This window comes from Elephantulus edwardii, unplaced genomic scaffold (assembly GCF_000299155.1).
Source record: "Elephantulus edwardii isolate Elephantulus edwardi_28Jun2011 unplaced genomic scaffold, EleEdw1.0 scaffold00006, whole genome shotgun sequence".
NCBI classification, from domain to species: domain Eukaryota; kingdom Metazoa; phylum Chordata; class Mammalia; order Macroscelidea; family Macroscelididae; genus Elephantulus; species Elephantulus edwardii.
In genome coordinates this window covers 34,515,031-34,541,071 of record NW_006399756.1, presented here as the reverse complement: position 1 = coordinate 34,541,071, position 26,041 = coordinate 34,515,031, and the positions used below count along the sequence as shown (strand labels likewise).

At 38.5% G+C, this 26,041-nt stretch overlaps 1 protein-coding gene and 1 pseudogene across 1 annotated transcript in view; both read left to right on the top strand.

Annotated features, from left to right (window-relative positions):
* The window catches only part of LCOR (ligand dependent nuclear receptor corepressor), a 129,947-nt gene continuing 103,906 nt past the window's right edge, over window positions 1–26,041 (top strand). Inside the window, exons 1-2 of the mRNA XM_006880075.1 lie at window positions 1–135; window positions 1,150–1,223. The gene's annotated coding sequence lies outside the window, so the exon portion shown is untranslated. The remainder of the gene's footprint in view (window positions 136–1,149; window positions 1,224–26,041) is intronic.
* Window positions 1–26,041, top strand: part of LOC102854327 — a 147,484-nt pseudogene that overhangs the window by 36,799 nt on the left and 84,644 nt on the right.

Genomic DNA, 26,041 nt, shown 5'->3' with positions numbered 1-26,041 from the left:
GGGCCGCGGCGGAGGCAGGGCCGGGCGGGCGGCAGAAGATGGCGAGGGTGTGTAGGCGGCAGCAATGTTCCGTTGAGAGACACGGCTTTCGGCAGGAACTGGATTCGTGGCGCCACAAGCTTATTCACTGTGTAGGTGAGACCCTACCCTGGCCGCCTCCGGCCCTCGGAGCGCCCCGCGGCGGGCCGCCCCCGACGCGGGAGGGAGCCCGGACAGAAGCAATTGCTCCGGCCCGCCCGCCCTCATCGGCTCGGGCGTCCCCCTCCCCCAACCCCCCGGAGTGCGAGCGGCGCGCGACCTCCCGGGGCTCCTTCCCTTCTCTCCCGGCCCGAGCGCGCGCCCGCCCCTCCTCCCCGCGCGCCCTCCCCGGGACGGGCTCTCTCGGGCGGGAGCGCGAGCCCCTCCTTCTCCTCCCCGCTCGGCGTCCTGGCGGCGCCGCAGGTTTATTGTGGAGACCGGCGCTCACGGCGCTGCCGTTCTCTCGGGGCGGTAGTCGCCTGTTCCGCAGCACCTCGCGCGGCACCCGGGGGTGGGCGCGAGCGGCGGGGAGGATGCCTCGGAGCGCGGGTCAGCCCTCCGCCCTCGCGCCCGCCGCCTTCTGCTAACAGCAGCCGCCCCCCCCCCAAGCGCCGCCCCTCCCCCACGCGCGATGCCGCGCGCCCCCGTCCCCGCGTGCACGCGCCGCGGGCTGCTGTGGGCGGGCGTCCAGCGCTCCGGCGTGTGCGAGGCGTGAGGTGGAGATGGGGGCGGAGGGAGCTGTCACAGGCCCCGGGTCCGCCTGACCGAGCCAAGTGGGGTGTCATGGCCGCGGGGGGCGGCGGCGGCGGCCGGGGAGTTAATCCTCGACGCACGGGTCGGTGTGTGCGTATTTGTGTTCGGTGTGTGTGCCCTCTTGGGAGGAAGGGACGGTGGGATCGGAGCCCGAGCGCGGACCCCGAGCGCCAGGGGGTGGAATTGGCAGCACCCGCAGCCTCGGAGAGCCTGGTCCGCCCCCGGCCTCCTGGGGCGGCTCTCGGGTGGCTTCCCCCACCCCAACCCCGCGGGGCAAGAGGGAGTGTGGACGGGGGCGCCCTGGGGAGGGCCGAGCTGCGCCTCTCACACTGTGTGTTTTGTCTTGTTTTTTTTTTTTTTTTTTCTCTCTCTTCCAAGGTCCCGTTTCCCTCTGTGCGGCGGCTGGCGGGACCATAAGGGCTTAACTCATATATTTAACCCCCCTCCGAAAAGTAAGTGGCCCGTGTGGTGTCTCCGCGCCGCCCGCCGCCCCCCAGCCCCAGTCCATCGTTGTGTCTGACTCTCCTGTCCTCCAGCATTGTTATTTCCCCATCTTTGCCTCCGTGCGACTGATGATGAGTGGGGAAATGCTCTCCCTCTCGTCCGTCCTCGGTCCCCCACGCCCAGTCCTCTGGGAGTCCCAGAAATTCCAGCCCCCTTGTCACCGTGGGCAGTGTTCTTGGGAGCCAGGGGCTTCCCCTGCAGAATCTAGGTAGGAGATTCTAGGCATTCGCTTTTGGGCCCCCTCATCCCCTCCTTCCCGACTGGGTTTCGTTGGAAGGAATTATGCAAATCCTGCTTTCTGGTGTCCATTCAGCGGCAATTTCATGCGGTGAGAAGTTCTCTTTGTTGTGCGAAGGGGAGAACAGACACTGATTTAATAGACATATCTGTTGGGGGGAAGGGTGGAGGGGGGTGTGGAGGCTCAGTTTGGAAGAATTACAGCACTTGGTTAGCTCAGTGTCTTTGTGTTTGAGCCTTCTGCCTTGACAGGAGGGTCTGCCCTTTACAACGTCCCACAAGGGATGTTTTCTATAATAGATTAAAAGCAAAACTGAAACTTTAAAACAAGTGAAAAAATAATGTAACCTTTACTTAAGAGAACAGGAGGCTTTTCATTTTGGGGGGAGGCAGTGGTCCATTTTGAAAAGGTTTAACGTGAATCCTGTTACAGATTTAATCTGTAACACCATAAAAATTAGTACACTCAACAATGCTTTAAGGTAATCTGGTATGACTTTTGGATGTCCAAAGGTTGAAAGTACATTTTAAAACATAAGCCTATGTAAATGATAAAGGCCTGATTCAGTTTTGGGGTAGAACCCATCTTGTGACTGTATTTCGAAATCCTTCCTTTACCCCCCTTGCCAAGCCAAGACCAGCTCTGTCCTCCAGAAAACAGGCTTTTGGTGATCAGCTATCGTTTGCTCCTCTTCTCTGCTGGTTTAATGCTTTCTGTCCGGAAACACTTGGTGAAATGTTACACATTTGATGAAATGTTACACATTTGGTAAAATGTTACATGAGTATAAACTCTAAGTTGTGTTTTATTTGTAGCAACACTAAAAGATATAGAAGAATATGAAAAGGCTTTGAGAAGTTTCAAGTATTGAGAAGTAATGTGTTTTCAGAATCCTGGTTTTAAAATGTATAATTTGAGTAGGTTTTGGTTCTTGACTTGTGTTTGTTTCACTTTCTCAGTTGGTTTTGTTTATTTAAGTTATTTGGTTTTAAAAGATCTTGAAATTGATTTAAATAAGCTTGTAGATTTCTTAAGTGAATGTTGTTTTGATTTAAATGGCTTTAATGACTTGCTAATTTTGTTTGTTTTGAATCCTTACTTCTATTTGAGCCCTCCCTTCCTTTCTGTCATTGCCTGTTTGAGCAGTTAGTCACTACTGCTGCTTTTATGACAAGTTTCTCTTATTTTTTTTTATTATGACTTATAAACGTCTCTTGTAACTATCTGAGTTTAACATAAAAAATTAGAGTCTTTTTAAAGGGATGTTTAATTTGGTGATCAACATTCTTAAAGCATACTTTAACCTGAAATTTCTGTCTTTGAGATGGAGCACAGAACTGCATTGTTAATCTCCAGGGCTAAAATCTACTGAATCTCATATTTTCTTTTCTTAGATGTAATATTTTTCTTTAAGAAGCAGGTTTTGTATAAATTGATGATAGCGATAAGAAGGCTAAAAGTGATCCTTAACACAATAATAAGCAATATTGTGTTATTTGCAACTGTAATTATTTTATCTTAGGAAGATTGGCTCTACTTAATTTATCTTCTTGATTCGCTTCATTGATATTAATTTGTAAGTATTTATTAAAAATGCTTGCCAAATATTTTAAGGTCATTTGGTGTCTGATATTTATAAGAAATTTTGGATTGTAAATGGGTTGTTGCTTATTTGATCGGTCTAATTTTCCCCTCCTCTCTCTCTTTTAGGACTAGGGAAAGATAGTGATCCTATTATTAGATTTAGTTGAAATGAAGTTAGTAGGAGGTTTTGACAGTGATTGTGATCAAGATGGATATTTGGTGATAGGTGATTATTGAGTGATGTACTGCGCTTATAATGACCAGTCCACATTCTAGGAAGATCTCAGTGCTCTCCGCTGCCTGATGTGATGGAACCTCTTGAATGGTTTGCTCCTTACCCTGACTGTATGCTCATGGACCTCTTCTGACGTGGAGAATGACGATTGTGGTGTAAAAAGTTCCTATTTTTCTGTACCTTGCCTGCAAAAAAAAAAAAAAAAAGTAACAGGATGATTTTCTCTTTGACTTAGAATTATTTTAAAATTCTCTAATTCTCTCAGATTTACTTATAGCTGGAGTAATTCTAAGAAACATTTGAATAATGCCCCCCCCCCCCCCCATGAAGCTGCATAGCATGCCCTGGGATTTCTTCCAGAATGAAAATTGGTTGGTTATTTAGTGTCTATGGGAATTCATGACTTGTGAGCATCTGCCTAGCCACTTAGCTACTTGTATTAGTGCTCTTTGCAGAAGTAAAGAAGTTGATTAGATAAATACTTCTTTTAAGTATTTATTAAAAATGCTTACCCAGCACTATGAAGAAGTAAAGATGTCGGGGAATCTGTCCTAGCCTTCAGAAACTTCCACTATTTTGAGGAAAAAGTAGTATATTTCATTATAGTACAGAAAAAAATATGTTGTTCAGTGCTGCAGGCAAGTGCGAGGAGTGTTTAGAAGTAAAAGAAAGCCATTCTGAGATGCTGATGATGAAGGCAGGTTTCAAGAAGGTGACAAGTTTTTGGCATAATTTGAATGCATGTTCATTGTACCCCAAAGGAACAGCAAAAACTAAAGTAGCAGTGGATACTTACAAAGGACGATGAATTGCCCACTTAAATTTCTGTACGGTCTTACTGTAAGAATCACAACACCTAAATCGTGTTGTCGTTTGGTACCACCAAGTCCACTGTGAGCAATAGCGACCCTATGAGTAATGGATCTGAACTTTGCCGTGTGCCTATCTTGAACTTTTCTAATATACTTGAGGACATTGCTACAGTGTGTTGTTCCCTCTTGTTGAGCTTCTTCCCCTCTTTATCTGACTCGCCACCTTGAAACAAGTATTTTTCCAAGAACTGACTGCTCCTAACAATATGCCCAAGGTATATTCACCATCCTTGCCTCTAAGGAATTTCCTAGTTGTACTTTGACTAAGACACATTTGCTTGTGCTTTTGGAAATCTGTGTGGTACTTGATTCTCTTCTCCAGTGCCGGAAGTCAAAGGCCTCCATTCTTTTGTCATTCTTAGTAATTGTCCTGGTTTTATATGCATAGAAAGTAATTGTAAAGACTGTGACTTGAATTGGGGTTTGCCTTTGTCTTTAAACTGACTTTGTTGCTTCCTAATACTTTGGAGAGTTACTTGACAGCAGATTTTCTCAATATAGCATGACTTGATTTTTATTTTTTTCCCCCTGGTACCATGAGTGTTGATTGTGGATTCACATAAGATTAAATTGTTCGCAACTTCAGTCTTTTCTCCATCTGTCATGATGTTGCTTATTGGTGAGGGCTGTTGTTTTCTTGATTGAAAGCTGTAGAATTTGATATACAGCAAATCTTCACTTTCAGCAGGCAAGGTCTCATCTCCATCACACAGGATATTAATGAGTCTTTCTCAAACCCTAATGTCATATTCCTTTTTATATAGTCCGGTTTCTAATGATTTGCTCAACACAGAGACTGAATAGACAGAGAAAAGATATAGATCTGATGCACACCCTTTTAGATTTTAAACCATGCAATGTTCCCTTAGTCCGGACTGCAGCTTCTAGGTATAGGTTTTGCATAAACACCCTTATATGTTCTGAAATTCCCATTTTTCTCAGTGTTAGCCATAATTTGATATGGTCTACACTGTCAAATGCCTTTTAAAGAAAAGACAAAACATAAATAGACATTTTTCTGGTATTCTGAGCAAAGATCCATCTGACATCAGCAAGTCATCATGTCATTTGGTTTGTAAAGGTAAATTTTGGGATTTTCAAGTGCAGGATATATTTTTGTTGTTAAATTGATGTAATTGGAGTATTTTTGTTAGGCAACTTGGAATTTGCACCACATGTCTTTCCTTTGTTCATGGGAGGAAGGTTTCCTTTGTTTAAAGGTTCTATTTAATGTAGTGATGTAAACTTTTTAAATTCATCTCATCAGCTGCCAAGAACAGAATTGCCTTCCACAATAGTGCTTTTCAAACCAAACTTGTTTGAAGATTGTACCTAACTCTGTTGCATAGAATTCGTTTTTTTGGAGTTGCTAGAATCAGTGGCTTATTATCCTTTAGAAAATTCTTAGTATTGACAGGTTTTGATCTTTTAAAAGTTGAATGTATTTGATTATATGGAAGCAAAGTATTTGCTTGTAAGTGTGATGAATAAAGCTACATTAGTAAAATAATGATGCTAGTTATCTCCCTTGGCTTGAAAACTGGCTCTTAAAGCTTAGCAAAGGGGCTCTATTTAGTTTAAAGTGCCTCTGAAATTATTGCTAGTCTTACTTTCTTTGTATTGACACATTTTGCTGTATGGTATCTGAATCTGTGATACTGAGTAGGTGCAAATGAATAAAGCATTTTCTTTTTTGTGGTTTTAGTTAAAAGTTTACTCTCCATATGATCAAGTCTATTTGCAAGTACTTTAAAAAGCATTAAAAAAAACCCTATTCTAAACCCTGTACATTGTTTTTGGAATCATTGTAGTATATTCTATTACTTCATTTTGTTGACTATTTCTTTTATGCAAGAAATATCCATACCCTAAATGTTTTTTTTAATGTTTTATTCATAAAACTAGCACTTTTAAAATAGCTGTATAATTTTTAGTATATTCAAGAAGTTGTGCAAACAACACTGCTATCTCATTTGAGAATAGTTTCTTCTCCCATACCTATTAAGCAGTCACTCTGTAGTCCCTTACTCTTCCTCAGCCCCTTGATATCTGCGAATCTACTTTTCATCTATGGTTTTGTCTCTTCTGTACTTTTCATATAAATGAAATAATGGGCTTCTTTCATCTAGTATAATAGTTTCAAGGTTCATCCATAGTGTAGTCATATATCAGCATTTGTCCCCTCTTATGGCTGAATAATCTGCCACTGTATATGGATGTACCACAATATTCATAAGTTGGTGGGCATTTGAGTTATTTTTCAAACTCTTTCCAAAGTAGACTATACCAGTTTACCCTAGTTTCTCAGTAAGATAAAAATATGAAGTTTCCATATGACCCGGTATTCCAAGCCTAGATATATACCCCCAAAAAAAACTGTTCACATGAAAACTTGTATATGAATGTTCTTGAAGTGTCATTCATAATAGCAAGAAAGTACAGGTGTATCTATTTGCTAAGCAAAATCTCATATTGAAATGGAATTTCTTTTTTTCATATTGAAATATATTTCTTTTTTTCAGCACAAATCACATTTGTTTGAGTCAATAAAGGTAGGAAGCTTCACTAGCACATTTATAGGGCACTGTGGTGATCTCTTTGGTAGAGAGTAGTGCTGCCAACTTAAAGGAAGGCAGTTTAATCTGCTAGGTACTCTACAGGAGAAAAATAGGCAATCTCCTATGCAAATAGGTTTACAGACGCTGAAAACCTACTATAGGGTTAGTTATGAGTTTGTTCCAACTTGGTGGGAATAAGGTCTTTTTTTTTTAGCATATTTCTAAATTACTACTTTATAAGGTTTTGGTTTTAAGTATGCATACATGTCTGTAGAGGCTCTATTAGTGTAGTGTGTAAAAAAAATGTTAACTGAAAAATTGCCAGTTCTGATCCACACCAGAAGCCCCTTGGAAGGAAAAATGAATAGTTTCCTCCAGTTAGTTTTTCACATTGGGCAAGGTCACTGTGAGTCTGAATTGACTCAGTGGCAGTTACTATACATAATGTGTAGTAGCAGTAATTATACACAGTTTAATTAGTTATATCAGATCAAGATAAATATGCTTGTATTTAGTTTGATGATTTTTTTAGAGTATTTCTGGACTTCTGCCAAGATTCCCTCTGCCTCCCTTTCTGCTAAATCTTCTAGGTCATTTGGAGATGTTTGCCTTCCTTTATATATTGCCTTCCTTTAAACTTCTTTACATAAAAAAATTTGAATGGATCCTAGAGTGTTTGGATATCTTAACGAAGTGAGTGTAAGGGGGAAAACATTCCAAAATTCTTGAAAAATATTTTATTATAGAAAACTGCAAACATTTTTAAGAGTGTTATTGCTATGTGCCATAGAGTCATTTATGACCCATAGCGACCATGTGTACAAGAGCCCTAAACGCCATTCTATCCTGTGCCAGCCTCGCTGTCTCAAACACATTCATTCCCACCACTCCACTCACAGAATCAATCCATCTCATCGAGGGTCTTCCTCTCCTTTCCTGTCCCTCCATTTTCCCAAACATGTTGTCCCTCTCCAAGGACCGGTCATGCAACATGCCCAAAAGGAATTCTGTGAACACAACAGCTATATCAACTAATAACTGCTCTTATTCAGCCTCTTGGATTATTTTGAAACAAATTTCAGAAATATTTAATATTGAATATTTTTAGTAAGATGCTCTCTCCTTCTGTCTACCCTATTTTCATATGTATTTTATAAAATTCTTTTAAAAGCCTTCATATGAACATGCGGAAGTCAATTATTTTTCTAATGATGTTTATGATCCTTAAAATACACCAAATTATTCTGTGCTGTCAAGTTTAAACTGACTCATAGCTGACCCTCTAGAAGCTTTTCAGAGGCTGTAAATTGTATGGGAGGAGATTGCCCATGTTTCTCCCACAGAGCACCTGGTGGTTTCAAATGCCTTGCCTTTAGATTGGCAGTACAACTCCTCACCACTAGGCCACCAGTGCTCCCCGAAAGATAACATATACAGACTATTATTATTTACCTGACAAAACCTCTTTGATGTTGTTAATATCTCTTTAGAGATAGAGTAAACAGATTGAGAAAGATTTCATTCATGGTCACTCAGCTCAGGAATGGTAGAACTGGTGTTGAAATACAGAAGCATATGCTCTTGTATTTCAGATCTACGCATGCACCTTCTTTTAGACTTCAAATTAATTGGCTCCATAATCACCACCGTTGGTACTAGCAGTCAAGAAATCAAAAGATGTGTTGCATCTGGAAAATCTGCTGTCTAGGACCTCACCAATATATTAAAGACCAGTGATGTTAAAGACTTAAGATTTATTCAGGCCATGATCTTTTAACTCGCTTCTGAGAGTTTAACTCTGTGCATCTGAGAGCTTGGACAGTTAATAAAGATGACAGAAGGAGAATCAATGCCTATGAGTTGCAATGTTAGAGAAGAGTACTGAGTATCTAATGGATTGTTTACGTCTTGGAGAAAGTGTAGCCACAGTGCTTCTTGGAGAGGCAAGGATGGTGAAACTTCATCCCATATACTTTGGGCATGCTGTTAGAAGGGGCTATTCCTTGGAAAGGAACATCATACTTGGAAAGGCCAGTAAAAGAGAAGACCCTCAGCCAGATTGATTGACAAGGTGACTGGAAGCAATGGGCTCAAGTATGTCAGAGATGATGACTGTACTTACTCCAAAGCATACTTGTTTGTTCTTTTTACAGTCTGCAAGCTATTAAGTACTCAACAATGAATGAATGTAAATCCAACTTCTCTATAAACATTCATTAAAATCTCAATTTTAAAAAAAAAGATATTAAGTACTCTTCTCCAAAACCACAGAGGTATTAATTTTTTTTACCCTTTTTTATTGTCCTTTCAAATGCTTAGCAATTAATTTAAAAGACCATGACTTGAATCTGCCACACCCTAGTCTTTAAACTGTCATTATTACCTCTCAACACCTTGGAAAAGTACTTGACAGCAGATTTCTCCAGTGCCATACTATCTTTTGATTTCTTGACTGCTATTACCAGGATATTGATTGTAGCTCCAAGTTAGATGAAATAATTAACAACTTTCATGAATAACTTCAATCTTCTCTCATGGTTCAGTGGTGAGGACTTCCATGTCTTTTTACTATTGAGATGTAGATAATTGTAAGTAATTGTTTTTTTACCTATTCATATATTTTCCAAAGATAGATTTTAGATCTTAGCCAAATGCCTTTTGAGATCTGACTTTCTAATGGTAAATAGGATGCAGTTAGTATTTTAAAGTGTTATATGAGGGTAAAGGAGCTCTGGTGGATTAGTGGTAAGGAATTGCACTGCTCACACAATGGTACATGGTTCAAATCCACCAGCTGCTCCATGAAAGAAAGAGGAACAGTTGTCTCCCATGTGATTTACTGCCTCTGAAAACCTGCTTGGAGGGTCAGTTACACGTTGGTTCTGACACAGCTGTACACAGCAGTAATGTAAAGGGTAGTGCATCATTACTGAGAAGGGGAAGGAGATGTCATAAATTTTTTAAATGATAGAATAACATTACCTGATTAAGGAAATGAAGAGATGGTTTGTGTGGAATGATAAAGTAAAAAACAGCGTAACAACATATGAAGAGCCTACTGAATGTAGTAATTAGAGATAAGCACTATTACTACGAGGAATTCTCGTCTTACTCTTTCTTTTTTTAAAATGAATTTTAATGGAAGTTTACAGAGACTTGGGTTTCCAGTCATTCACTGTTGCACTTTCCTCCCTACCCCCCCCAATTCACTGTTGCACTTTTCTCCCTACCCCCTCCATTCACTCTACTCCTTGAAAAGAAAGACTCTTCCATAGTTATGCAATACCCCCCCTCTCCAGTCCACTCCACTATGCAGCCTTCACTCTGTACTTCTGTAATGGCAAGAATACCCATTCATATATCCCTTTTAAACAGTTTTCTCCCTCATCTGTTTCAATGCAGTATACATCATTTCTTCCCTCTTTTTCTGTCTCCCCTTAACCTTGATGTCAGTCCTGTTTTGTTTTGTTTTGCTTTGTTTTTTACAACAGTGGCCTTGACAATATTTGTCCTTTTGTGACTGAGATATTTCACTCAGCATAATGTCCTCCAGGGTCATGCATTTTACATATTTCATGAGTTCCTTGTTTTTCAATGCAACATAGTAGTCCATTGTGTGAATATACCAGAGCTTCTCTATCCATTCCTTTGTTGATGGGCACTTGGGTTGTTTCTAGCTCTTTACTGTTGTGAACAAAGCTGCAATAAGTATGAGTGTGCATATATCTGCTTGGGTGGTGGTTGTGGTTTCTTTAGGGTAAATTCCCAGTAGTGGAATTGCTGGGTAAAATGGTATCTCTATTTGCAGCTTTTTGAGAAAGCGCCATACAGCCTACCATAGTGGTTGCACCATTTTACACTCCCACCAACAGTGAATAAGGGTTTCTCCAAAACCTCGCCAGTATTTGATGTTTGCTACTCTGTTAAATTATGCTATTCTTACAGGGGTGAGATGTTATCTCATAGTTGTTTTGATTTGCATCTCTCTTAGAGCTAGGGATTTTGGACATTTTTCATGTGTTTGTTTACCATCTGAATGTCTTCTTTGGTGAAGTGTCTGTTCATATCCTGTGCCCATTTTTCAGTTGGGTTGTTTACCTTTACCTTATTGTGGTGCTCTAGTATTTTATAAATTCTAGATATAAGTCCCTTGTCTGACATATCATTACCAAATATTTTCCCCCTGATCTGTCGCTTCCCTTTTTAACCCTGTTGGAGAAGTTTTTGGATGTGCATAGAGATTTGATTCTTAGAAGGTTCCATTTATCTATTTTATCCTCTCCTGGTTGTAGTTTTGTCACTCTTTCTTAGTAAATACTTAATCCTTTTCTGTAAGTACTTGGTTAAGACAGTTGAGTATTGCTGAGTTCTTCTTCTTATTTTTTTTAGCTTTACTTTCTTTTTTATTCACATTATTAAAATAGCAATAGTTAGGAAATTTTCATTCATTGTTGCACCTTTCTCCCCTCCGCCCCCCAACCCTCCCAGAGTTCATTTTTATATTAGGTCTATCTTATGAAACATTTTAACTGAGAATACTGTTCAAATTGTTGATTTTACTACTGATTATTTCACAAACATGGCTTAATTAAATACCAAACTAAACCTACTTCAACTGAGTTGATTTCTTCATTGGGTTCTAAGGCCGCAAAGTTTTATGGTCTTCTCTTCCACAGAGAACTGTTTGGATATGAGCCATTGACCTGTTTAACAGCCTAACACTTATTCATTATTACTACTTTTAAGTAAAATAATACATTCTATCAAGTCAGTTCCAACTTACAGCCAACTTCTGTTGAGTTTCTAAGGCTTTTAGTCTTTAAGGGAGGAAACTGCCCATCCATCTTGGAGCAGCTTTAAAATTTGAACTGTTGACTCTTTGGTTAACAGTGCAACACATGATGCACTATGCCAGCTTGGTCCCCTCTGAGTACAATAGAGTTTAGTATTTTTTTGTTTTAAATTTTTGTTTTTATTTTATTATTTTGTGTGTGTGTACCATCAAATCAGATCTGACTGGTACAGGAGGAGATTGCCCCTCCTTCTCCAGCAGAGCATCTTGTGGATTCAAACCACAGGCTTCTGGGATTACAGTGCAGCTTCTTGCCACGAGTTTAGTATTCTTAAAAAGACTTCCCAAGGATATTTACTGCCTCTGGAAACCCACTAGGGAGTCACTTTGGGGTAGGTTCTGACTTGATGGTACACAGCAACAACAAACTGTATAGGGGAATTCTGCTCTGCCCTTTAGGGATGCTATGGGTCAGAATCATTGCAGCAGACATAGTTTGAATATAAACTGTTGTTAAGGGTCCCTTTTGGTATAGTGGTTAAGCACTTGGCTATAATCAAGGTCTATAGTCTGAACCCACAAGCAGAAGAAAGATGAGGCCGTCTTCTGTAAAGTTTAAAGCCTAGGAAACCTACGGGACATTTCTACTCTATCCTGTAGAATTGACTGGATAGCAGTGGGTTTGGCCTGGTTTGGTGTATCTGTGATTATAGTCTCATTTGGAATGAATTTTCTTTGTTAGGTTAATTAAACAGTACGGCTATTCCTCACTTACTATCTTGATACTTGGTATTTAAAATTTGCAACATTAGTAAAAAAAAACCTGCTGGTTTGTGTATCAATATTTGTCTATCAGTAATAAACACTGAAGTGCTGGATGAGAATAATGCTGGCTTTAATGGTTGAGTTTATGTCAGCTTAGCTGAGTGATGATTCTCAATAATTTGGCAGTTAAATATAGATTCACTATGAGTCAGAATTGACTCACTGCTAGTGGGTGGTAATAAAGTAATTTGGCAGTTACATACTGATATAATTTGAAAATTAGTAATTTGTCATTCTCTGTTGTGCGATCTGTTATGATCACCCTCCATTTTCACTTAAAACTGGTTTTTCACATAATGAATAAGCTGGTCTTTGGAACCTAACCGTATTGTTAAGTGAGGAGTGGGTATATTAATCTAGGATATGCCTTCAGAGCAGCTGAATCAAGCAGAGATGGAGATGATATATGGTAAGAATAGACCACCACAGCATAAAACAAAAATTCTTACAACAGCATCAATAGGCAACACCTTGATATATGGGGAAATGATTCAGGTTTTCAGTGATTTAATATTATGTGGATCCACAGTCAACACCCATGGAAACAGCAGTGAAGTCAAAACCTGGATTGCGTAGAGTAGTTCTATTGTTGAGGACATCTTTAGAATACAAAGATTAAGTACACTCTTTCTTTTTTTTTTTAAATTATTTTTGTGTGTACTTTCAAATTGGATCTGTCTGGTACAGGAGGAGATTGTCCCTCCTTCTTCAGCAGAGCATCTGGTGGATTTGAACAGCTCACCTCTGGGATTGTAGTGCAGCTTCTTGCCGGTAGGCCACCAGAGCTCGCCTAAAGACTATATTTTTCTGACTCAAGCCATAATAGTTTGATTTGCTTCATATGCATTGTGAAAGTTGGCCAGTGAATCTGAAAGACTGAAGAAATATATCTTTGAAATATTTTTTGATTTGTGATATTTGTAAAGAGTACTGTATATACCAGGAGTTGGTAATCTTAGAGGAAGTGCAGCCAGGGGTGGTCCTTTAGAGACAAGGGTAGTGAGAATGGACTTCATACTTTGGGCCTGTTATCCAGATGGCCCAGTCTTTGGGAGAAAACCCATCATTCTTGGAAAGAGTTAGAATAGGAGAAGAATACATTCATTGTGTTTGATTGACATATTGGCTGCAAGTGGGCTTGAAAAACAGAGATTGTGAGGATGGTGCAGGATAGGATGGGGTTTTGATCTGTTGTTCTTAGGGTCACTGTGAGTCAGGGTTGACTTGACACCTACCAACAAGAAGCAGCAGAAGATGAAAAAACCAGGCTTACCCCAAGAGAGAAAACCTTATTCTGGATTCATCACTCTGAATTCAGACTTCTAGCATCCTTGAGAAAGCAAAATTGTTAAACTAACCACTTGTGATATTTTTGTACTAGTAGCACTAGATCACTAAGAATTCTCTTTTCCAGGAGCTAGGGAAATTACTGACATATTATGTGTATTACAGGTTGCTTCTGACAGAAATAAATGAGCCATGAACAATGATAGGCCTTTTAAAGGGTGATATGTTAGTGTATTTCCTCATAATAATAGTGATGGTAAGATAGATACTTGAGTATAACATTGTTACTACTCTGCCTATTAAGTATTGGTGTTGGTGCAGGACTATCATTGCTTTTGGACAGGATGGCCATGTAAAATGTCATTGGGAGGGGGAAATTGAATTAATAACTTGTTTTCAGTTATAAAATGTATACAGGTTAAGTTCTTTATAGTTCTGAGCTCTATATTTAAACATGCATGGATGTATTTGTGCTAGAACCTTTTATGATTCAAGCATGGACATGTATTCAAATGAATTATTCTTTGGATACTGGCTTTCTTGTTTGTTATTTGAGAAATAGCTTGAAAAAGTAAGATTGGGATTTCAACCACACAGCACTTTGCAGTATCCTGATTTTACCTATCAGGACTCTACTGCAGGTGACATAACTCAAAAAACCTCAATCTCATTGCAGTCAAGTTGGAATCAATTCATAGCTGACCCCTCCATATTTGGTACATACTAAACTTTAGTTTGATATTATACATCCCTTTAAAATATTTCCTTAAAGATTTTTTTTTCCAACTGGATTTTATGGGACTACATGTATGGGTTTGATGGATCAAAGCTGGTTAAAATTTCCTCTCTATGATAATGTAATGTTGTATTTTATGATTATTAGCATTTGAACTATGCATTTCAGTCTCTAATTAGAGTGTAGTGGTCCTTGATAATAAATGAATAAACATTATTTGCTAAAAATTATTTTTCCCCCTAACAGCATATTTGGAGTTCTGTGTGAAAACCAGTAGAAATAAAGCGAAACACCAAGAGAGTGAGAGTAGAGAGAGCAGCACATGCACTCATGCATGCCAGTAGCCTGCGTATATAGGAACATATCTGAGGCAACTGGTTATCCAGACCAGGGGAGCTAATGTTTTGCTGAGACTAAGAAGAATCTTCATAGTAGCTTGAAATTCTGCTCTCTTGTTCATTCTTGGAAGCAGAGCTGGGTAATACCTTTAGTGTTCCTTAAACTTTGAAAAATACCTTATGAATATTTGTTTGTAATTTATAGGAAGTGAATAGTTTGAAGAACTTAAGCTTTCATTAGAAAAAGAGAGCTAGAGGATCTGTGAAAATACATTTTAAACTTTACTTCCCCCCCAAGTCATTTAAATGAAGAAAAAAGTTTACTAATAATGGCTACAGTTCAATTAATTTTTATTTGTATTCTTACAGTTGTACTTCTTACATGTAATGTTTATGATTAATGTTTTAATTAAAAACTCAAAATTCATTTAAAGTTGTTCTTCCATACTCCATCTACTTAACTTTGCTCTTGTAACCATTTTTACTATGTGTTTTTTCAATATGTTGTTAGGTGCTGTAGAGTTGACTCTTAGTGACCCTATAAATAACAGATCAAAACCTTGCTCTGTCCTTGACTGTCTTCACCCAGTATCCTTTGTCTCTCTTCACTGATATTAATCGTTTATCTTTCTTTTCCCTCTTCCTTACTGAGCTCTGGTGGCCTAAAGGGTAAGAAATTGAGCTGCCAACCCAAAGCCTAAATGGTTTATATTCACCAGATGCTGTGCAGTAGTAAGATGGCCAGTCATCACCTCTCTGATTTACAGCCTCTGAAAACCCACTGGAGTGCCAGCTGTAAATTGGTTCTGACTCAAGTGCAGTGAGTTTCAGGAGTTACTGTACTGATAACATGCAATATACCCTGCTCTGTACCTTAGTTTTTATTTTACGAAATAAATTTAAATTCTTTTTTTTTAAATCGAAGAATACACTTTAATTTTTTTAATTTCCTTGTATTAATTTTAATGAACGTTTACTGAGACTTTGACTTTCCATTCATCCATTGTTGCACATTTCTCCCTGCCCACCCCTTCCCCCCAGGTGGCTCTTCTCTTTGAAAAGTAAAAGATAAGTTCTTTCATTGTTATACAATCCCTCGCCCTAAGTCCACTCCACTGTGCAGCCTTTGTTCTGGACTCCTGTCATGACAATAATATCTAATCATATATCTAATCATATATCCCTTTTAAACAGTTCTCTCCCTCATCTATTTCAATGCAGTATACATAATTTATCTCATCTTTCTCAGTCTCCCCCTAACCCTGATGTCAGTCCCATTTTACAAGAGTGGCACTATGCAGTATTTGTCCTTTTGTGTCTGAGATAGTTCACTCAGCATGATGTCCTCCAGGGTCACCCATTTTGAATAATATTGCATGAGTTGCTTGCAGTGAGTTCCTCAATGCAGCGTAGTATTCCATTGTGTTAAAATACCACAGCTTCCCTATCCATTCCTTTGTTCATGGGCACTTGGGTTGTTTCCAACTCTTTGCTGTTGTGAACAAAGCTGCAGTAAATATGAGTGTGCATATATCTGCTTGGGTGGCGGTTATGGTTTCTTTAGGGTAAATTCCCAGTAGTAGAATTGCTGGGTCAAATGGTATCTCTATTTGCAGCTTTTTGAGAAAGCGCCATACAGCCTACCATAGTGATTGCACAGTTTTATACTCCCACCAACAGTGAATAAGGGTTCCAGTTTCTCCACAACCTTACCACATTTGTTGTTTGCTGTTCTTTTAAATTTTGCATATCTCTTAGAGCTAGGGGTTTTGAACATATTTTCATGTGTTTGTTTGCTATCTGAATATCTTCTTTGGTGAAGTGTCCATATCCTCCATTTTGTAATTGGGTTGTTTACCTTTATGTTGTGGTGCTAAATTTCTTTTATACACACTATACACACAGCAGTTGCTTGTATTCTGTTTTATCTAAATACTATACTATTTTTTTTTGTTTATGGTGAGAAAAATTTATTACATTTAGAATTAGCCCGCTGGACTCAGTTTAGATGATCCCAATTTTGTTGGCAACATCCAAAGCATCATAATCAGGAGCAAGTCGAACATAGGCCTTCTTCTCTCCATCAGGCCTAATCAAAGTGTTGACCTTGGCCACATCAATGTCATAGAGCTTCTTTACAGCTTGTTTAATTTGGTGCTTATTGGCCTTGACATCCACAATGAACACAAGTGTGTTGTTATCTTCTATCTTCTTCATAGCTGACTCAGTGGTCAGGGGAAATTTGATGATATCATAGTGGTCAAGCTTGTTTCTCCTGGGAGCGCTCTTCCGGGGGTATTTGGGCTGCCGTCGGAGTCTCAGCGTCTTAGGCCGCCGGAACGTGGGTGAGGGTGACGTGCGGATCTTCTTTTTTTTTTGGCTGTGGACGCCCTTCAGGACTGCCTTCTTGGCCTTCAATGCCTTTGCTTTGGCTTCAGTTTTGGGAGGGGCAGGGGCTTCCTTCTTCGCTTTCGGCGCCATCTTCATAGAAAAAGCAATACTATACTATTTTTAAGCTGGAAGTTACTGATGAATAAATGAGTTGTTATTCTCTTCACTTATCACTAACACTACTTTGGTTATTAATGTTTTACACAATATTTCTGGGTTATTTTCCAGACCTGGAATTGCTTAGGTAAAGGGTAAAAAGAACTTGTAAATTGCTGTATGGGATTGTACAGTTTTGCAGTCCTTCATTCTCTCAGGACACTGTGTCCTCTCCACTGTCTTAGTGGTGTAATATTTTGACTTGTGAATATTGGCGGATTTAGCAGATAAGAAATAGTCCCAGAATAGTTTTCATTAGCATTTCCCTTAAGAATAAGGTTATGCTGCTTATGTTAGAGGATGATTCATGTTTTAAGGAAAATTAATGTTTGATCTCAAATTAGTTTCCTGCAGTGATACATTATTAATAGTGAAAGTACTTCAAAGTGTTTTAATAGAAGAGGAGTACTCTAGTTCTAAGAAGATATTTAGACCCTATTTCTCCAACTCATGAATTTTCACATATTTAGAGATTTATGAAATTATTTTGAAAGCTCAGATGTATTCTTAGTGATTTAGGAAGCCTAAAGGATGTGATTGGTCCAGCACTGGCATACAGATTTTTTTGAGTATGCTTTTTCCTGTTCTTTCAAAGAAAGCATAAATTTTTGTTATGTAGTCGTTTTAAACTTCTTTATGGGATTATAGAAAATGTGTCAGAATTTGTTACTCACTCTGTGCAGTTATTATTAGAGTTATTATTACAGTCATTAATTTAAGTTGCTTCTGCAGATGTTTTGTTTTAATTTAGTATGCCCTGAAAAATGTATGATGCCTTTAATGATTTTGAGGGATTTTTTTTTGTGTTTTTGGAGGTTTTTCTGCCCCTTATTGGCTTGTTAATTAATCTGTTGTCTTTGACACTTTATTATGTCAGTCAGTAATTCTGATTATTGGGTGATGGAAGAGCTGTATTGAGCATTTCTTTAGTAATATCACTTGATTTTTGCAGTCTGAACTGAAATCCTCTCCCTACATGTTATATGTCTACAACTGTTGATATCATTAACTATTATTCTGGAAGAGATTTCTGATGGCCTAGTGGTAGGAAGTTGTGCTTTCAACCCTGAAGCATGCAGTTGCAATCCATCAAATGCTGGTTCTCTGGAGAAATAGGGGCAGTCTTCTCTTGTGAAATTTCAAACTTCTGAAACCTATTGGAGGGTCAGTTGTGGGTCATTTCAGACCTGATGATATACTACAACAATATTATTCTGGTGGTAGTGTAATTTCAGTTAAAATTTATTTAATTCAGAGATTTAAAGAAGTCATTTGTTCTGAATTAAGATGGACACAACAGGCTTCTGCCTGTTCTTCTGAGTAAAGGTAGAAGAAACCAATTCAGAATGCAATCCTTATGAAGTTGAGAGCCAAGTTGATAAGGAAGTAGATACTTGGGTGACTCACAGATACTGATCCAAAAATATTCTACCAAATAAAGGTACAGTCAGTTCTCATTCATAGATTATTTAGGAATTTTGCCTACACATTAAAATTTATTCGTAACTCCAAAGTAAATAATTATATCATTTTTATAGTCATTGGCTGATAAGTGCAGAGCAAAGTTAACACTTGCCTAGTAGAAGCCATTCTCAGCTGAGATCAAACAAGGTGACATTCTGACTTGTTGTTTCAGGTGTGCTATAAACAAGTGTTCTTTATAGGATTTTTTTATTGCCACAGTTTTTGCATTTTTATGCTTCTTTTTGTTTAAATGATCCCTATGCGTAGTGCTTGAAGAATTGCCTGGTGTCCTAAGTGCAAGAAAACTGTGATATACTCGACAGAGAAAACACATGTATTGAATAAGTCATGTTTTATAATGACCATTAGTTCAGCGTTAGCAAATAAAAAATAAGGTGTTTTTAAACAAAAACATATATTAAAAAGATTGTCAAACCATCTACCTGTGGACAGTTGGTCTTTGACAAGGAGATAAAATTAAGTGAGGAAATGACAGCTTCTTTAATAAGTGCTACTGGTAGATAAAGAATACATATAGACTGTAAAAATATTTTGACATAAAACTTGCTGGTACTTAACTTTGCTTTTCAGTGAGAAGATATGGTTCAGTATTCACTAATCTGTTGTTCACAGTGACTTCAAAACACAACTATTTCAAATAATGAGAAACATTTGACTTATAATGGCCTTTTCAAGCAAGAAGAACAACTTTTTTTTAGAAGCCAATCTTAGTTTAGATAGAGTGATTGAATTTAATTTTTAATTTGCTCCTTGATCTACATGTTTTGGGAGCATCTGTGTTCCAAGCACTATGTTAGATGATACAGTAATGTGCAAACCAGATTCTTCCTGTTCTTATGGAGTCTGATATTTTTCATAGAGTCTAATGGGTGAGTCAGTCAGCAAATCTCATGAGGAACCTTTAATTACAGTCTTAGATGAGAGGGGTGGGGTGGGGGTGGGGGAGTGGAGTGGAGTGGAAAGAGAGTAAGGAAATACTGTTCTCTGCATGGAAGAAGCCTGCTGGCATAGTGGGCTGTGCATTGAACTTCTGTCATAAAGTTGGCAGTTCGAATTTACCATCAGCTCTGTGGAAGACAGATGAGGCTTTTGTTAAAATTTACAACCTTTAAAACCTGATAGGTTTGTTGTATGTACATACCATCAAGATTCATGGCTGACCCTCCAGCAGGTTTTCAGAGACAGTAAATCACGTGGGAGATGGCTCCTCTTTCTCCCCTGGAGCTGGTGATGGATTTGAACTGCATGCCTTAGATTTGGCAGCACAGCTTCTTAGCTCTTGGCCACTAGAGCTGTGAATTGGAATTGACTTGATGGCAGTGGGTTGATTCTCTGCATTTTTGTGATTTTAAAGGTATATTGAAGTAAGATTTCTATGAGAAAATATTACATTTAAAGGCAAATGATGAATAGAAATTAACTACGAGGAGGGGAAAGATGGTATATAGAGCAAATTCCTCTAAAGAAAGGATAAGCATATGTTTTTTAAAGATAAACAATCAGACCTGAGGAGTCTAATAAAGTGAAGTATTTCTATTTCCTTTTTTCTGCTTGATGATATTTAAACATTTTAATTTGGCTCAGTATTTTTACCCTGTTATGTTCTTTGATTATTTTTTTTTAATTGGCAGTAGTTATGACAATGTTAAAAAAATCTGACCAGTTATTGTTAGCCTTAACAACATATGTCTGGCAATAAAGAATACAAAGATGCTAGGTGAGAATAACATTGCTGTGATAATTAAGCTTATATGTCAGCTTGGTGGCACCATGATTCTCAGTGGTTTGGTAGCCCTATGGTGATGTAGTAATCTTCCAGTTTGTGATCTGATGTGATCATCCCATTTTTGCGTAATGCCTATTTTCACATAACCTACATCTGAATGATGTACGTAATTCTAAAGCTATAGAATTTATGCTTCTGTCTCTGATGTCAAAATACGCATGTGTGTTTATTTCCATTTGTATATCTTTTTCCAGTTTATTTTGAGTGAAAGTTTATAAATTATTTTCACTTAGTCATAATTTGTGTGTTTGTTGCTTTTGTTAATATTTAATTTGTGTGTTTGTTGCTTTTGTTAATATTTATTTTCCATTTAAAAATATGGCTTCATTTATTTATAATTCATGTAATATACAGTTCACACGTTTAACTGTGTAATTCATTTGCTCTGTTTTTTACTGTACTCACAGTTGTGCAACCATCACCACAGTCTAAGTTTAGAACATTGGCATTACCCAAAAAGAAAAGCCATAGCCGTTAGCAGTCATTCATCTCACTGTCCAAGCTCTAGGCAACTAATTATTCTTTGTTTTTATAGATTTATCTATTCTGGTTATTGTTGTTTACCATCAAGTCAGAATTGACCCATAGCTGAACCTCTAGTGGGTTTTCAGAGACAGTTAATCACACGGGGAGATTGTCATCTTTTCCCCTGTGGAGCAGCTGGTGAATTTCAACCATGTACCTTTGGTATTGCAGTGCGGTTTCTTACCACTAGACCACCAGAGCTCCCTATACATAAGACACTATACAATCATGGCTACATAATTGTGTAGTGCCTTATGTACTGGACTACTAACCAAAAGGTCAGCAGTTTGAATCTACTAGCTTTTTCCAAGGGAGAACAATGGGCAGTTTCTTCCCATCTTTACATCCTCTGAAACATGATGAGGGATGGGCAAGTGTCTTTATACAAATTTAATAAAGGTAGACAATTTTGAGTTAAAAATATAGTCTTTCTAATGCCTAGGATGATAGTCTTCATACATTCCATATAATTTTTGACCACTTTGAATTTTCCTAGATTCATAAAAGCCCACAAGAACTAGAATACAAGGGAAGTTCTGGTGGCCTAGTGGCAAGGAGCTGCAACTACAATCCCAGAGGCACATGGTTCGAATTCACCAGATGCTCTGCTGGGGAAGGATCTGATTTGACGGTATACTCACACACACAAAAAATAAAATAAAAATTAAAAAAAAAGGAACCAGAATACAAATGGGAGTATATCCCACCTAAACTTAGAAGTTTGAGGCTTGCATGATTATAAATCAGATGAGTTGTGGGATGATATCAAGGAAATAATCCATGAAGAAAGCAAAAATTACATTACAATAACAGGGGAGAAATAAAAGACCAAAATGGATGTCAGAAGAGACTCTCAAAATTGCACCATGTATTGGGAAGCCAAAACAAAGGGAAGAGATGCCAAAGTAAAAGAAATAAACAGAAAATTTCAAAGGGTAGCTCAGGAAGGCAAAGCAAAGTATTATGAAGGAATGGGCAAAGAATTGGAGCTAGAAAGAAAAAAAAAAGGGAAGACCTCACTCAGTGTTGTTGTTGTTTGTTGTTATATGTTGTTATGATGACCCTATGTACATCAGCTCCTAAACCCTGCTCTATCTATCATGTGCTAATCTCACTGTCTCTGATACACCTATTTCCTTATCCCAGTCACTGAACTAGTCCATATCATCAAGGGGTCTTCATCTCCTGTGTTGTCCTTCCATCCACCCAAGCATGACATTTTCTCCAAGGATTGGTCCCACCTTGCAGCATGTCCAAAGTATGTCAGAGGAAGCTTCAGAATCCTTGCCTCCAAGGATCAGCCTGGTTTAACCCTCTCCACGACAAACTGGTTCATTCTCTTAGCAGTCAACACTCTTCTCTAACACCAAAGCTCAAAGGCATCAATTTTTCTTTCATCCCTAGTCATTGTCCAGCTCTCTGATGCATAGCAAGTGCTTGCAAAGACCATGGCCTGTATCAGGCACACCTTAGTCTCCAGACTGACATCATTGCTCTTCAGTACTTCGGAGTCACTCAACATTACTCAAGCTAAAAGAACTGAAAAGGAAATTCAGGCTTCAAGTTGAAATTCTGAAGAATGCTATGGACAAAATCCTAAATTATCTGGAAGCATGAAGGAATGAAGATGAAGAAATACACTTGAGTCTGTACCAAAAAAAAATTGGCAGACTCAGAACCATCTCAGGAAATAGCATATCATCCAGAACCACTGGTGTTGAAAGAAGTTCAAACTGCTTTAAAGACATTGGCAAAAAATAAGGTCCCAAGAATTGATGGGTTAACTAATGACGTGTTTCAACTAATAGATGCAACTCTAGAGGTGCTCACTAAGCTATTCAAGGAAATCTGGAGAACAGCTACCTGAACAGACAACTGGAGAAGATCCATATTTTTCTCATTCCCCAAAATGGTGATCCAGCAGAATATGGGAATTGATGAACAGTTATTAATATCACATGCAAGGCAAAATCTTGCTAAAGATTATTAAGAAATGGCTAGAACGTCAGTAGAGAACTGCCAGAAATCCAGGCTGCAGCAGGGTATCCTGGTATAGCCACAATGTCATTACAGATACCAGATGGCTCTTGACTGAAAGCAGAGAATACCACATGGATGTCAATTTGTGCAAGAGACTTTGTGATTCATAATAAACTAGGACAGACATTGAGAAGAATGAGAATTTCAGAACATGTGTGCTCATGTGAAACCTGTATGTAGACTAAGAAGCTGTTGTACAAACAGAAGGAAGGAACTCTGCATGGTTTTAAATCAAGAAAGATGTGTGTTAGGGCTTTGTCCTTTCTCCATACCTACTCAGTCTGTATGCAAAACAGAATTTGAGAACTTAGACTTTATTAAGAATGTGACATCAGGATCAGAGGAAGACTCAACAGCCTGTGTTATGCAAATGAAACAACCTTGGTTGCTGAAAGTGAAAACAATTTGAAATGCTTACAGAGGATAAAGTACTACAGTCTTCAGTATGAGTTACATCTGAACATTGAGAAAACAAAAATCCTCACCACCAGCCAACAGGCAGCATCTTGATAGATGGAGAAGAAACAGGAATTGCCAGTGATTTCATTCTTGCTTGAATTCACAGTTTATACCCTTGGCACTAGCAGCCAGGAAACCAAAAGGTGTATTGGATTAGTAAAGTCTGCTGTCAGAGACCTCTCCAAAGTGCTGAAGAACAGTGATCGTCATTTTGAAGACTAAAATACACCTGATCCAACCTATGATATTTTCCATTTTCTTCATATGTAGCTGAAAGTTGGACAGTGAATAAGGGTGACAGAAGAATCAATGTCTTTATGAGTTTTAGTGATGTGGAAGATTGCTGAATATCCCTTGGGCTGCCAAAAGGACAAACAATTGGAGGCAAGGATACTGAAACTTCATTTCACATATTTTTAGGAAAAGCCCGTCCTTGGAGAAGGACATCATACTTGGAAACATGAGATGGATTGACACAGTGACTGTAATGGTGGTGAGAGTATTCAGAGATGATGAAGATGGCACAGGATAGCTATAGACAGAAAAAGTGAGGGTGGCTTAATTTTGGGCACTTCATAAGGAAAAACTAATTTTTAGAAAAGGATATTGTGTTCAGTAAATTAGAAGGTCTTTGAAAATGAGGCCAACCCTTGTTCAGTTAATCAGCACAATAGCCACAAGAATGTATTGAAACATACTAGTGAACATGGGCAGGGCACACTTTTATTCTCTTTAATGTAAGATTGCCATAATTTAGCACTTACTCCATGGGAGCTAACCAAAATCATACTTATTTGGTATTTGGACTTCAAATCCCTTCCAGTTTTGTATAGAATAATCTTTTTAAAAAAATTGTATTTTTAGTAGTTGACTTTTCATTTGTTATTCTTTCAACATTAAGATACTAAATGTTTCTTTAAAAGATTTTCAGCTGAGCATCTGAATTAGGTTCTCCTTAATCAAATTCAAATATAGAGTTAAATTTATTCTGTATTTTTGTTAAAAGGGATGCGTTGATCAACTATTTTTTATTATATTTCTCTTAATGGTTTTAAACACTTTGTCAGATATTCTCCTTGCTCTTTATATTTGCTGTTCTTGAACTGCAGACAACATTTCAAGGATCAGCTCATTACTATGTATTAAAAAAATACTGTTTAGTTTATAACCTTTCTGAAGACATTCAACAGTTTTAGTATTTTCATCTAGCTGTGATAATACAATTGTTAGTCATTATGAGTTAAGAGAAAGCTTCGGCGAGCTCTGGTGGCTTAGTGGCAAGAAGCTGCACTGCAATCCCAGAAGTGTACAGTTCAAATGCACCAGATGCTCTGCTGGAGAAGGAGGAACAGTCTCCTCCTGTACCAGTCAGATCCGATTTGATGGTATACACACACACATACACACACACACACACACAAAAAAAAGACAAGGCTTCATAACGACATCTAGGGTACACTGATTGCTTGAGGAAAATCATTATATATAGTTTGTGTTCTTTTAAAAATGTTCTGAATTATGTTTTGTAACATTTTATGTTACCTTTAATACTGAATTAGATGTCTCCAAAATTACTTTGTATAAGTATACTCAAACTGTTTTACTGTTTACACTTTAAAAAATGAATAAAAAAGTACTCATTTGTTTCTTTTCCTTAAACCAGCACTGTAACCACATAACCTTTTATTTTTAGCAAACTGAACTAAGACAATGCTATAGTATTATGAAGGACTTCAGTTATGGGATGGATCAGTATTTTAACAGCAAGAAAACAAAGGACCTCACTATAGGATTAACAGACAGCATTATGATAGAGAAAGGATTGAAGCTGTTAGTGATTTAATCTTGCTTGGACCAACAATCAACACCCTTGATACCAGCCAGCAGTCAGGAAATCAGGAAAAGTATTACACTGAGCAAGTCTGCTGTCATGTGCCTCTCCAAAATGATGAAGAGCAGTGATGTGAGTTTAAAGATTTAAGATGCACCTAATTCAGGACGTGATCTCAGTTACCTACTATGCATCAGAGAGCTGGACAGTGAATAAGGATGACAGAAGAAAAATTGATGCTTTTGAGTTGTGGAGAATACTGAATATCCCATGACGGGCCAAAAGAACGAACACATAGGTGTTGTTGTTGTTGTTGTTGTTGTTGTTATGTGCCGTCATGTGCCGTCATGTTGCTTTCGACTCATAGTGACCCTGTGTACAACAGGTCTAAACTCTGCTCTGTCCTGGGCCAATCGCACTGTCTCCAGTACAACCATCCCAATTACCCCAGTCACTGAATCAGTTCAGCTCATAGAGGGCCTTCCCCTCCTGCTCTGTCCCTCCACCCTACCAAGCATGATGTCCCTCTCCAAGGACCGGTCGCTCCTTACAACATGTCCAAAGTATGTTAGATGGAACCTCAGAATCGTTGCCTCCAAGGAGCCGCCTGGTTTAACCCTTTCCAGGA